This window comes from Ischnura elegans, chromosome 12, assembly GCF_921293095.1.
Source record: "Ischnura elegans chromosome 12, ioIscEleg1.1, whole genome shotgun sequence".
Lineage (NCBI taxonomy): Eukaryota > Metazoa > Arthropoda > Insecta > Odonata > Coenagrionidae > Ischnura > Ischnura elegans.
This window is the reverse complement of record NC_060257.1, coordinates 94,449,242-94,464,328: the sequence shown is the minus strand read 5'-3', so window position 1 is coordinate 94,464,328 and position 15,087 is coordinate 94,449,242. Positions and strand designations below refer to the sequence as shown.

The following is a 15,087-nucleotide window of genomic DNA, read 5'->3' as shown; positions in this document are numbered from 1 at the left end:
TTGCATTTCACCAATATATATCTATCAGTTAGCTATACATTTTCTTATGTGAGGTTAATGAATAACATTTGAGGGGTATATCGTAAATAATTCTACTTAAAATTAGTGCCGTATGTCTATACTTCTGATGGCAATCAATTCTCGAGCTGGAAATCAAATGGCTGATTGGATGATCAGACGATTAATTTCCATTCATTCTGCTTCTCGTAGCATTTGTTGGAACAATTTTTAAATTGGTTTATCTCTTTTGCATTATATGGTATAAGTTTATAGATTTTTAAGATACAAGTTTTCACTGTGCTTTGCTACAACTATCCACCAATTCATAGTAGCATTTATCCATGAACTCAATGCATAATTTTAGTAATGGACTAGCTTAGACACTACGTACATATATTTCCGCCTTTAATTTTTAGTTTCGCCTCGTGATTTCTGTAAACTCTTATTAATGAGAATGTTTCTACAACTCATATGATCAATATTATTGTAAGAGGTATAGGCAGTGCTACTTAGTGACTTCGTTTTCACGACTAAGTCGTAATATTAGAAGGATAATCTCCGTTAGTGTATTACAATTAATGTTTATGTCAATATAAATCTTAAAACGACCGTAAAAGAGAGAACCGAGGAGCAGCGTGACTGCAAAAAAAATGAATGAAAAGGTGTAGATGTCCACATGTTGAATCTAGTCCATGAGTCATTCCGTGCCTTCTTTCCAAACTAACACACTCCGTAGAGGGGCTCTCCTCAATGCTAAGGCTATGCTTAAAAACATATAGTACGAAATAACGTCAAAGCTCTGAAAATATGGCTGCCTGGTGTTTTAGCGAAACATTAATTTTGCAAATTTAAATAATTAATGTCTCACTTAAAAAGTACCTCACTATTCTCAGACTCGGGATATAGCCTAATTGAGGTTTAATACTTTTAATCGCTTCCAAGAAACGTGCAGATACTCTTTTAGCGTTAAACTTTAGTTCGCGCAGTGTTCTCGTCAAAATTTCCTTTTTGCGCTTTGCAACCGTGTTTGGTGAGTTCTAACTCTGAATCGGGAAAAGTCATGTCGAAGTAAAGTGTAAGGTGGAAATAACATAGATTTGAGAAGTAAACTCCAGAAAAGAAACCTTGGAGACAACAAAACTCATTGTCGATAGCAAATGTGTGGCAGTTGCTGCTGTGGTTATGCACACGAATGGTAGATGGCGTCCAATCTACGTTCACTTTTCCTATTAACGCCCTGAAGCTGTGAAGCTAGTCTTTTCGTTAATACTAATTTAGAGGTATTGCTAATGTTTTTCCCATGAGCCCGCCTCAAATCTTCCCCAAGGTCTACTTTCAAGTAGCTTTCTCTTGCCATATACGACGCTAAATGCCTTCCCACCAATAATCACTGTCGAGAAAAAAGTTATTTAAATGAAAGATGCCGAAGAAAGGAGCATTGAGGCGGCCATCTCATTAGTCCGCATTAACTGAAGAGCTCGCGCTTAAATAACACGACAGCCCTCCCAAGCCGTTCACCAAGATTCGCTGGCGACTTAAAAAGAAAGGTCGAGCGACAAAGCTCCTTGCCGCTAAATATACGCCACCAGCATCCATTCATGCTTCGCCCTTTCTCGACTGCTGCGATTTGTGTTCAATTTTTGTTGGCCAAGCAGGATTACTCGACGGCGGACGGGTTGAAGAGAGGAGACGTTGACTTACGTAGGTGGCGTGGCGGGAGGGGGTCCACCTGAGCCCCCATTCTCCCCCCCCCCACCCCGAAATGGGGGCATGCGTAAGGGGGCAGCCGCACCCCCACCCACCCAGGGGGAGTGGCCAGGGCACAGGGTATAAGGGGGCAACGCACACCTGTGGCTGAATATTCCACTCTCGACCGCCAGCCGAAGAAGACCCCCGAGGAGCAAGATACTCTGCACCACGGTAGGCTCTCTGCTTTTCAGCTCGCATCTTGTCTCACGTGCTATTCTGTTCAATCGTGCCATTGCTTCGTGTTTTGCAATTACATGCCTTTGAAATTTCGCATAGAACGCATCTACACATGAAAATTGACTGAGTTTTCTCGTTTCAACACTCGCTATTTTAAAATCGCCGTTCAACATTTCCGGCGCGAATAAAAGAAAAGTCACTCTGCACGTTCCAATGTGTCAATTCATTAACACCGAATATGCTTTGTAGACGAAAACGTCATTGCCTTACGAGTCATTATCAAGTTGCCTTGCTAATGAGACAAGTGTGGTATGATATGCTCGATGTTAATGCTTTTTTGTGAGGAACGTATGTTCAAAGGGAATTTGAAATTTTCATTCCATTCCAGTACCTTTATGGAAAACTATATTTAGGATATTATCCATTTTCTCAATTATTTTATTTTTATTAAGATCTAAGATTTCTGATATTTCCACCGTTTTCCCGTGTCTTGTTATTCATTTTTCAATTTTAAATATCCGATGCTTTTCTCTGAGAATTCGTGAAGAGAATATGCGAAGACAATGGCTCATATATATCATTTGAGCTACATTCCAGTCTATATTTACCTGATTTATCTAAAAAAAATACAAATTTGACCTCAACGGTTTCTCAGAAAAAAATTATATTTGTAATGTATGTGGCAAATCATGGCAAGTGCGGGCCCAATATTAATATTTCCATCGTGATAGGTTTCAACAAGTAACAGACGGCGCAAATCGAATGCACTTCAACCACGGATATGTCCTCCAAGGAAAACTTCCAATTCATCTTTGGAGAAATTTTAGGCTTGAATGCTATTTTATAATAACATTTCGTAGAATTATTTATGCAGAAGTCAATCCAGGGAGTAACAACACCTATAAATGAAGTCCGGAATTCGCATTTCCATGGAACACTGGAACAGGTGACTGGCGAGATTTCCTCCGGGCACTGTCGTGCGATTTTATTTTCCTTTTATTGGCCGATTTCCCATTTTATTTCGGGTAGCAGTCAGAAATCCCCCACCGATGTTAAAAAACCATAGGCTACACTGTTCACAGACCCTTACTCTAAGGCAATCTATGTCTTAGCCTAACCTCCATCCACCAATCTCAAGCAGGTCATTCCTGGCGACGTAACTACGAAGGAAAATCATGCGAAACACGACGCATCTGACGTTTACTCTGCTAACAAATGTCAGATATGCACATTTATACTGTGCCATGAATGTATCCGAAATCCAAGTTGAATTAGCGTTTTGGGAGACATGGAATATTCATACAGACGATATATTTGAGAATAGAGTCACTACAATCGCATGTCACTTGAACGATCGTTTTTGCTTGACTCTATGGGCACATTTGGACACAAAATCACCACGCATGCCATATGGAGAATTGCATTGAAAATCCCCTGCATGAGCGTTGTAACAACGTAAATTGTTATTTGTGTAACATAGTAACCTTTAAAAAAATTAATATACACATATAGAAAGGCAAACGGAACTACTTTGATGCTGACATGGCATATGATAGTGATCACTGCTGGCTTGCCGCTGTTAAAACGAGAAAAGCGGGATTATCAAATTGATCCTTTTTCGATTTGAGACGAATGCCACTTGGAAGCGATGGATTTCATTATTTATTGTCATTTTGCAGTTCGCTTGAATCGATGGTCCTTCAATTCTTACTTTTTTTGATAGGACGTTCCTTACATCACGTACTTCCTACCACTAATTATAATTTAGGCTCTATTCTAGGCTCTAGAATTATAATTCGAGGCTCTCCTTTGTGGAAGTTGGGCCGCAGGAAAAGAATTTTACTTGGCACGTTGTAACAGCATTAAGTTGCGCCGCTAACTCTTCACTTTGAAATTGAATTATTACGTAATCGAGCCCCACCTCTTATCGGCGCGAGACTGGCATGAGTACTCGGAACTCACCGAACCATTGCCCGGGTTCAAGCCCCGGCGGCGGTGGACTGCCCGATTCGTGCTGTTCGGTGGCCACTTCACCGTCCGTCGAATGGGACGTAAAGCCGTGGCCACTTTTGCGCCTTTCGTCAAGGTCAGGCTGATTCCGACGCCGGGTTTCTCTGCACGCCTCCCGTGCTAAATGTCCTCAGGTGTCGGTTGCCTCTTCCAAATACCAAACCATGACAGGGCTGGCTCGATGTGATGTGTCATGAGAACCCTTTGTATAGCGGCAAATTATTCCAGTAATATTACAATGCTAAACCAGCAACAACCATAATGCTGACTGCTATTGCCTGATCGTAGTTAGGAAGTGGTTTCCAATCAAGAGCTTGTTCAATGACTAAGGATTGCCTGTACCGGGAATCGAACCTTTCCATAAACGGTCCAGGGTCTCCCGCCAATCGGCGAAATTTTCTTCGCCGTTCAAGCTCAAAATAATTCACAAATGACTTTGGCTGATGGAAAATGTCTTGCTAAGCGCTAATTGGTTAGAAACAATTTTTGCATATCTATGCCAGCGAAAACCACAATTCTCCGATATTCTACATTCTATTCCACATTCTATAACTATGAACAATAGAAAAAACACTATACAGTTCTTATACCGATAGTTTTTACCTTCTGATGAATAGATCAGTAAGGTAATGAAATAGAAAGGCAGTTATCGGCAGATAAATAATTAAAAATTAATAAACTTCATAGCGGCAATAGGATGGATAGATCTGCTAGATCAATCCCAATAGGTGATACGTAGGCTACTTCCCACTAGCTCCTAAGTATTCCACCCTAATTGTTCATGCATATTGCTAAAATTTAGTGGTGGAGTAGTTTTAGGCTGGAGATTAAAGCACTTGGCTGCTAAGTAATGGGACTACGGGTTTCAATTAGCGCTTGCGAAGCCTTAGGAAGTAAAAAAAGTCCCTCTTGAGCGAGGTCACACAGATAAAGGAACCCTTCCCTGAAATTGTGATTATTAAACGCCTGTGCTTAGTCTGGAATGAACTCAACTCTCACCTACCCTAACAATCCTTTACTTTGAATAACTAAGTAAGAGTGTATTATTTCCGAAAATTTCTCATTATTTTAATGCCTGACCATCAAAATTACATAATAATTTGGTTTGTATAGGCAGATTCCGTTGTTTTACAACAGTTCCGTAAATTATCTCCTATAAATTTGAATGAATTTTTAAAATATTTGCGGATATTTCTAGATTTAGATTCGTAGCAGCCCCACCCCTTCGAGAACTTTCCAACAACACGCCATCCGGTTACCGTCCATCGCAACCAAACTGCCGGAAAACCTTCCCAAACTGCCCAAACCCGCACTGCCCTCCTAAGTCAGTACATATATGCATCCGTCAGTGATTGAACTACGTGCTCATCCCTTTCAAACAACGTTGCTTTCCAATACCTCTCCTCCGTCACGTCATTACCCATGCACAGTTTTCAGCTTGCCACAATGTTTCCGAACCTTTAGCTTCTACTTTGGAACGAAATCACAGAAATAATCAGAATATGGTTCACGCCAGACATGGCATCAGGCGTGTTTTACAGGGATTGGGGGGGGGGGCAACTACTTGCCATCTCCCACTTTAAAGATTTTTTCGGGGGGTGCCCAAAGGTGTCATCCGAGATATTAACCCGGGACCCTAGGTTCAGCGGGCTAACGCTCTAGCCATCTCGCTCATCTCAATAAATTCCATTATAATGATTCGTCAAATTACTTATTCTTATTTGGCTTAACCACCCAATGATGTTTTACAGACTGCCGAGATTTTCAATAAATTTTTTGAAGACATTTACCCTGGATTCCATAGAGTATACTATACACGAAAAAAAGTTTAGTTAGAAATTACGCAAACGCCGCAAGATATTATTATTGTAAATAATCAATCTTCAGTTTGAAATGTGAATAAAGTGTGACTACAGTTTCCCTTTTGTAAGCTTAAGAGTAATGCTTGATACACACGATTGTATTACGTAGTTACTCAATATCAATATCTAGTACAGATGCGCAAGAAAACTTCATTTGTAGGCCTTTTACTTGGATGTAGAGATGGCTTTAACGTGCTGGGTGATATCCTTAGCATGGATTGGTTCTAGTGTGACGACTTTATCACATTATTACTTTAAATGGTCGCGAATCATTACACCTCAGGAATACCTCTAAGTAAAGTTTTAATGTGTCGAGATGCACAAACATCTCCTTTCACATTTAATATCCATTATATTACGCTATTCAATCGTTTCCTTTGATGCACTATCTTACGGATATCATTACACTTTAAAGTAGAAATAAACAGAAAAGTGAACGTAAAAATAATTAAAACGTTATCGCCATTACAAATAATGAAAATAAAACCATGTCTACAAACCTATCTTTTAAAGAAGACCTGTTTAAAAACCTATCATCTGTAATCGTGTATTGGTATAAGCAAATGAGGACGACAAACCATTCGATAGATTACGAAACACGATTAGTAAATTCTATCAGACCGAACTTGGTAAACAATATAGAGTTTGATAATGTTACCAAATGAGCAAGCGCCTTCGTAAAATTGTTCATATCTTCGATGAAAGTTACCAAAGTCAGAATTGTATTGAATTCATTCAGTTATTTTCACCAAGATCTTCCGTAAAATTAACTAAATTATAAAATGTCAAAATGTTCGATAAAATATATTAAGTGCGTTTGATAAAATAAATCAAGTTCTTATTAATTTACGTCAACGTTTAAGTATATTTTAAAAAATACTCTCTATCACGCCAGTGTGATAGTTTTAATCAAATCTTTTTTCCGTGTAGGAGGCTCTACTAGGGAGCAGTTGCCGCGTTACTGTAAAACCGGTCCCCGCGCATGAATTCGCAATCCAACTTAAGTCATTAGTGGCGAAAGGATCGGTAGCTGTCAATTTATTTGGCTTTGAATTCCCTTCAGAACTCTATGTGGATATATATTGCCGTGGTCCAGTGGCTACGATGTTCGACTACTACATTGAAGTAGTACAATCGAGCCTCGTCTCTGGTGCTTTTTTCATAATTTCTTTCTACTTTTTCCTTTTACAGATGCCTGCTTTCCACAATTATTTTCGCGATTTTCACTTTTTTCAGTGCAAATAATTTTATTTTGTGCTCATACATGCGTGCATTGTGTTGCGACACGAAAATGAAATAATTCAAAGGAAAACATGGGGAAACATCAGACGTCGAAACTGCCTCGCTCAGAATAAAAATTTTCGGTGAAAATCATGAAAATGACTTTAAATAGCAGGTTTTTTGCAAAAGAAAATATAGAAGGAAATCAAGAAAAATACCACACGCGGGAATCGATCATGAAATTTCAGAATGGTATTCTAGCATAGTAACCACTGAACCACATGTCGTTTTGAAGGGACTAAATTTCACTTATAAATGTTTAACTGAATTTTTTTAAATATTGGATATATGATTGGTCTTAATATTAAATAATTAAATATTTAAGCTTAAGTTTTAGCACTAACCGATTACATTATCCGCGTGGCTTTTTTCTCTCGCGGGCTATTACGTATGTAGGCATGTACCCTGACCGGAGCACCGCTATTTATTGCGAACGGTGTGAATCTATGGGACCGTGGGAGTGGAGAATTTTGTGTAGAGTGTTTATTCTCGGTTTACTCGGTGGAGTGAAGGTGTCCCACTAGGAAACGCATTTGGTCCCATTTAGTTTTTTATGCTAAATGACCTGAGTTCTCAAACGAGTAATGAAACACGATTGTATGCTGTCGACGCTGTCAAATTTAGCGAAATTAGCGATAGACTTTTTCAAATTCTTTCAACCCTGAAAATTTTCGCGCGTTTAAGAGTGGCGCCGTGACTAAATCTCGCCAAACGCACGGCAGTACACTCCTGGAGTAGAACGTCTGAAATCCTCACTACACACGCTATTGATTGAGTCGAAATAAAGACGTCAGATAAAGTCAAGTATCCGGAATCTGCGCTGCAAATTATACTGGGTTTGCAACGGAAAGGTGAAATCGGTGTCTTCAATGACATGTTAAGGAGAGGTGCAAGAATCGTCGAAAAGTGGTGCATGCGAGCAGAGAGCGTTACACATGTCATCAGAATCAGACTAGGAGCCACTCGGTTTAACCGCTTAGGAGGTAGGCTTAGATTACTTGAATGATTAAGAACTGGTATCTTTTGGAGCGACAAGAACCACATATTAGCTTTGAGAATCGCACTAAATGTCCAGGCCCGAAAAAAGAGTTTTAGTGATAGAGATATCTGTCTATACGGATAGGTAGGGATAACAATTCGTTTTCATTTCGTGCAGTAAAGTTCTAAAATATATTGGCAAAGAATAATTGTGCAATCAAACGCCGCATAAAGTGTACGTTTCAACCTGTTAACATTCTCGCTGAGGGTAACGGCTGCCTCTCATAAGCATATCGAGGCATCAATGAGAGGTGACGTTTAGAAATACATATATTAAAGTCATTTCCAACTGCTTGTAGCAATAGAGGAATCGTGAAAGTGGACAAGAGATAAGCATAAAAGAGTAACAGAGTTGCAGTTAATCAGTTGCACAGATTGAATAGGGTATTTCCGCTTGAGACTTGGAAGCTTGGGCTGGTTAGTTTGAGAGCGATTGAAGAGAGCTCCAGGCCGTCAGACGGAAACAATGAAACAAGAGAGATTCCTACTTTGCAGAGCAGAGGCAGGTCTTGCATGGAACATGGAATCCATCGATAGTTTGAGAAGTCACTCGGTGATATTGCTTTTCTATAAATGAAAATCTTTTAAAATGTACTCCCTCAAATTCCTCCCTTCTCATAATTATAATTTTGGACGACCGATTTCGTCGCGGAGAGACATCATCTGGTTTAATACACGGGTAATACCACACTAAACACTGGTTATCCCAGCCAACTCAATCAATCTCAACCCTACTCCCTTGCCCTGCCACTTGGTCATTATGAAGAGATGCCTCTCTCCCTCTCTCCCTCACTCTCTCTCAAGCCTTTCCCCGTCTTTTGTCACAATCATTCCACTCGCCCACTCAGCGTCCATTTTGGAGTATATCTTGTATCCATACCGGTCGACAAACCACCACGACGAAACAGGACGTTCAAAGTTGTATATAAATGCGATAGCTGAAATGGATCTAATACTTCCACTAAAAAGTAAGGAGCTCATTTTTTCCCACGGAAAATGAGCCAAGATAAAAATCATGATACCAAACCAAAAAACCAAAATCGTACCAGTTAATTTTAACGAAAGTTTTCGCATTTTTACGTCGTTTCGTCCGTAAATAGAGTACACAACGACCTCGTCATCCCATTAACTTTAAAACAAAAAAGCATCCAACGAGAGTCCTAAAAAGAAGACTATCTCGGAAGTTTGAAAGGTTTTTTTTTTCTTCTGCGTGTTACTTCGTAGACGTTGAATCCAAGCTAATTTCTCATCACCCACACACTTGTCGAGTGGCGAAGTAGGAAGAGTGCAGGTTGCACTTAGCTGCTTCCGACTCACCAAGTTATAATTGAATCATCCGGCCATCCCATTATCCAAAGTTGCGCCGCGAAATTTTTATGAGACCGCGAGGTGCACTCGACCGGAAGTGAGACCAACTTCCGGTGAGTTTACCTCTTCAGACGTCAATTCGCTCTTTGTTACTTTTCATCCCTTCTCATAAATCATCGTCTTAATATGGCTGCTCTTGCTCAATTCATCTCACACTCGGCTCTTCCAGCTGAGTGAAAGCAACGAACGGAATCCATGCAAGAAGTGCATGCCACACTTACAAGTGAAATCGGCCCCTATTTGTTAATTGTATGCTATCCCACGGAAATGTTGTCAGTGTCCCTTTTTCTATGCTTTAAAATCTAGTTATTTATGGCCTGAAAAGTCAACATTGGTGGATATAAAAACGTAAATACACGTTGAAGATGAAACAAAGACGTAGGGACACAAACACATGACGGTCTACACTGCGGTTGTGAGGAGTTGCAGTAAAGGCCATAAACACATGGATACATTTGCTCGAACCACTGACCTTCTGCGTCCCGGGAAGAACCTTCACTGACATATTCATGGTTAAATAAAAACACAGTACTATTCCACAACTTTATATTTTTGCAGTCTACTAGTTTCAACGTTACAACGTCATTATCAAGACTAACTGAGAAAAGCATACAACATCCAGCCTTATTTATCCAACAATAATGTGAGGGAAGGAGGAGGGGGGGGGGGAACTAAATGAGGAGGAGCATTGAGCATTGTTGGTTGGGCATTGTTGGTTGGATAGGAGGTTCAAAACAAAAAGTATAAAAGCTTGGGGAGGTGGGGGGGGGGGGGGGGCAGGCAGATAAAAGTCAGGTGGTAACGAGGTTAATGAGAAGGGGAGGAGAAAGGATTGTCAAGGAAGAAGTCAGATTTTAAAACAGTAGATAAAAAGTTAGAACATTTGAATACAGTCATATCATTAAAAATTTCGATGTTACGTGCAAGAGTGCATTTGGTGATTTCTAAAATTTCTAAAATATCCAGTTTTACACTTTTGTCATGTACATGTAAAATTTTAATATTAAAATCACTGTTGTGACCGGATTCGGACAGGTGTTTAGAAAAGTGGGAAATGGAGTCTTTCAAACGAGCACTTCTTTTGTGTTCATCGACACGAGTTTTAAACTTGCGGCCCGTTTGACCAACGTACACACCGTTGCACTCGTCGCATGTCAGGGCATAGACACCACTTTTGTCTTCAGGATTCACTTTGTCCTTGGAGTTAAAAATCACTTTACCAAGGGAGGTCGGGGAGTAAAAACACACTCTGTATTTGTCTTTGGGTATGAGGTTGTGAACACTGTAAGACAGGGGGCCAAGGAAAGGTAATTTGCACCACCGTTTAGGTTCTGTTTTGGGGACCGGCAGTAAACTGGTTAGGGTGGGCGATACTCTTATTCGGGTTTTTTTGGCCAGTAATTTACGGATGAGGTCATCATGATAGCCGTTATTAGAACATATCGATTTAATAACATCAAGTTCCTGGTTGAAACTTGAAGCAGTCATTGGTATACAAAGGAGTCTGTTGAGCATAGAGTTAATGCCTGCAATCTTGTGGGAGTAAGGATGGTTTGAGTCTGCGGGGATAAGTACATCCGTAAAGGTACTTTTCCGGTAGATTGAGAAGTCATGTTTGCCTTCTATGAGGGAAATCGTAAGATCTAGGAAGTGGATTGAGTCACCTCCGACTTCAGTTGTAAAATTGATGGATCGGTGGAGGGAATTGAGTAGCCCAAGGAAGGAGGCCAGTTGTCTCTTGCTACCGGTCCATAAGCAAATAATATCATCCACATATCTAAAGTAGTAGCACAAGTTTTTTAAAAGGGGGTGATGAGAGCTGAAAAGTTTACTTTCCAGGTTATCCATAAAGATATCAGCCAGGATAGGTGAGAGAGGAGAGCCCATAGAGAGGCCGTGGTTTTGTCTATAAAACTGGTGATTGAATTGAAAATAATTTTGGTCCATGCACACTGATAATAGTTTTTTGAAGTCACTCACTAAGTCGTCATTGACGGATGATTTTCTGAGCCAATCTAGAGTTATATCTATGGCTTCTTTGGCAGGTACTAAAAAGGTTGGAAACATCAAATGATACCAGTTTTCCATTTGGTGGGGGGGTTATTGTTGAAAGACGTTTTGCTAGCTCAGAGGAATTTTCAATGCTGTGCGTAGGCTTGAACCCCGAGAGGGTCCGTATGAGTGTATTAAGCTTTGAAGAAAGGAGATGGGAGGGAGCAGAAAAATGGGAAACCACAGGGCGTATGGGCACGTTAGACTTGTGGGTTTTGGGTAAGCCGTACATTTTCGGTGGCAATGGATTCATTTTAATAAGATGTCTCCTTTCTCGAGGTGAGAGTAAGGAAGTGCATCTGTTCACTATGGATTTAAGTTGACCTTGAAAAATGGGGGTGGGGTCTTTGTTTAGCAGTTCGAACTCAAAGACAAAGTAAGAATCCGGCCACAACAGTGATTTTAATATTAAAATTTTACATGTACATGACAAAAGTGTAAAACTGGATATTTTAGAAATTTTAGAAATCACCAAATGCACTCTTGCACGTAACATCGAAATTTTTAATGATATGACTGTATTCAAATGTTCTAACTTTTTATCTACTGTTTTAAAATCTGACTTCTTCCTTGACAATCCTTTCTCCTCCCCTTCTCATTAACCTCGTTACCACCTGACTTTTATCTGCCTGCCCCCCCCCCCCCCACCTCCCCAAGCTTTTATACTTTTTGTTTTGAACCTCCTATCCAACCAACAATGCCCAACCAACAATGCTCAATGCTCCTCCTCATTTAGTTCCCCCCCCCCCTCCTCCTTCCCTCACATTATTGTTGGATAAATAAGGCTGGATGTTGTATGCTTTTCTCAGTTAGTCTTGATAATGACGTTGTAACGTTGAAACTAGTAGACTGCAAAAATATAAAGTTGTGGAATAGTACTGTGTTTTTATTTAACCATGAATATCTCATCGTTCCACCAAGTAACGCCTAAATCTGTTGATTTTATTCACTGACATAGATTCAGTTAAGGGGAAATAGAGGGATAGCAAACACAACGACAATGTGGCAGATGGGACAAACCAGAAATCAGAGGTTGATAATGAGGCGCAATAGATATTTCATGTATTTCTTGGCTGGAGAACAAAAGGAATGTAAAATGTAAAATTAATATTTCCTAATAATATCCGCAGGAAATAAAATAAGCGAGGGAAAATAAAAGAGATTTTCCTCAGCTTATCTTCTTTGGAATCACCACTGAACTTAGGCGCCGCTTGGGTGAAGAATGACGCTTCATTAGTCAAATGGCGTTGCCAGCCTTGTCCGCAAAATATTTACAGCAAGCAAATTATTATATGCCGGAGACGCACCAGACATGAGGTGAACGTTGAATTATGGCAAAGGAAGGAAATTCGAGAAGAAAATTGCGTTTAGTTACTCCAGAATTTGTTGAGCGGACAATATCTCTTATATATATCTACTACTTCATTCATTCACACGGCGCCTTAAGCGCAAACATACATATAAATTCAAAGGTAAGGAAAGAAAGGGATAGGAACATGGCGGGCAACCAGGTGGTTCTGGGTTCGAGTCCCAGTCAGGCCGCATTTTTACCCTCTGATTTCTAGCTTTTTGCATCTACCACACCACCATTGTCCTCGTCCTTTTTCTATTCCATGTTCATATCCCTTTCTTTCCTTACCTTTGAATTTATATGTATGTATATATATATATATCCATTCACACTTCCTCTTCATTGAAGTTTTGCCAGAGAGGGCAACTATCATCGAGGTGAGGACGAGGGAGATGGCCCACATCTGGGTTGAAAAGGCGTTTGAAACGCCCGGGCTAAACATCGCCCACTAAAAAGCCAAAACAAACCCTACCCTCCCTTTTCTATATATATATATATAAATATGTGGCCGATCGAGGCGAACGAACAAAAATATATATATATAAATATGTGGCCGATCGAGGCGAACGAACAAAAATTGTACTACTAAAACATAGACACACGTAAAAAAAGGGTACACTCACAAATAAACGTTCAGACGTTTCAGCGGATTGATCCGCTATCCTCAATGCTGAAGGTGAACTGCTGCAGGCAGGGTAAGTTCCTCCAGTCGCCCTCCTTGGTGAGGTAGTGGGGGTGGAAGAAGGGGAAGGGGAGAGGGGGGGAAAAGGGAGGGTAGGGTTTGTTTTGGCTTTTTAGTGGGCGATGTTTAGCCCGGGCGTTTCAAACGCCTTTTCAACCCAGATGTGGGCCATCTCCCTCGTCCTCACCTCGATGATAGTTGCCCTCTCTGGCAAAACTTCAATGAAGGTTAGGGAAAAACATTGGTCGAAGGTACTGTTGTGTGAGGAAGTGTGAATGGGGATGGGTTCATGAAAGGGGGGAGTTTTGCAGGAGTGCCTGTGGTTATTCATACGGATGGATATGGGTGTGGTACATTCTCCTATGTAGTACGCGGGGCAAAAATTACAAAATAGCCTGTATACAACGTTGAAGGAAGTGCAAGACGGTGTGGAGGAGGATCTATTGATGACAGGTGAAGTGGTGGGGCGTAGCAGGGGGCAGCATTTGCAACGGGGGCGGTTGCATGGAGTCAGGGAGGAAGGTGGGGGCAGAGCGTGCCGTAGGAGGGGGCGGGTGGATTTTAAAATATTACCTAAGTTAGGTGCTCTTCTGTAGGCAATGGAGGGGCAGGATGGAAGAAGAGCAGCCGTGATTTTGTTTTTTCTGATGATAGGGTACAGATCTTTTAATATTTTTTTAATTTTTTGAGAGCCCGGGAAGAATGTGGTGGTGAGATTCAGTTTCCTGGTTTGTTCTTTTTTGGTGCGTGGGGTGTACTGTTCGGAGGGAGAGAGTATTTTCTTTCTAAGCAGGGGTTCTGGATACTTTCGTTTGAGGAGAGCATGATGGAGGTTCTGTGTGGCTCTTTGAAGAGATGGTGAATTGTTGCAGATGCGATGGGCACGGACTGATAGGGAGTAGGGGATTGCGTGTTTGGTGTGAGGTGGATGGCAACTGGTGTAGTGCAAGTATTGTTCATGGTTGGTGGGTTTTTTGTGGATGGAGGTGCTGAAGGTATTGTTTTCAAGGCGGATGTTTATGTCAAGGAAGGTAAGGGAGGAAGCAGAAATTGATGAAGTGAAAGAAACGGATGAGGTGGAGTTGAGGGATGCAATGGAAGTGTCTAGCGAGTCACGCCCATGGGCCCATAGTAAAAAAATATCATCGATGAAGCGGACCCACAGGAGAGGCTTAAGGGTTTGGGAATTTAAATAAGAGTTTTCCAGGTGACCCATGTAGAGGTTTGCGTAGGCTGGGGCCATTCTGGTTCCCATCGGGACTCCTCGCTTCTGTAGGTAGATGGTGTCGTTGAAGTTGAAGGCGTTTTTGTTTAGAATCAGTTCAGCTAATTGGGTGATGAAGTTGGTGGAGGGAGAGTGAGGCTGAGGGCGTTGGGCAAGAAAGTAGTTGAGGGCATTGAGACCTTCGTGGTGGGGAATGGAAGTATAAAGTGAAACGACGTCAATTGTCGCCATTAGGAGATTGGTACCGGTAGGGATAGGGGTTGAGTTAAGTATGCTTAGGAAATGATAGGAG

The 15,087-nt window shown here is 41.0% G+C and overlaps 1 protein-coding gene across 1 annotated transcript in view; it reads left to right on the top strand.

The window, feature by feature from the left end:
• The first annotated feature begins 1,860 nt into the window (after positions 1-1,860).
• LOC124169615 (pro-neuropeptide Y-like) overlaps positions 1,861-15,087 on the top strand; it is an 82,747-nt gene continuing 69,520 nt past the window's right edge. The window contains exon 1 of the mRNA XM_046548258.1: positions 1,861-1,920. The gene's annotated coding sequence lies outside the window, so the exon portion shown is untranslated. The remainder of the gene's footprint in view (positions 1,921-15,087) is intronic.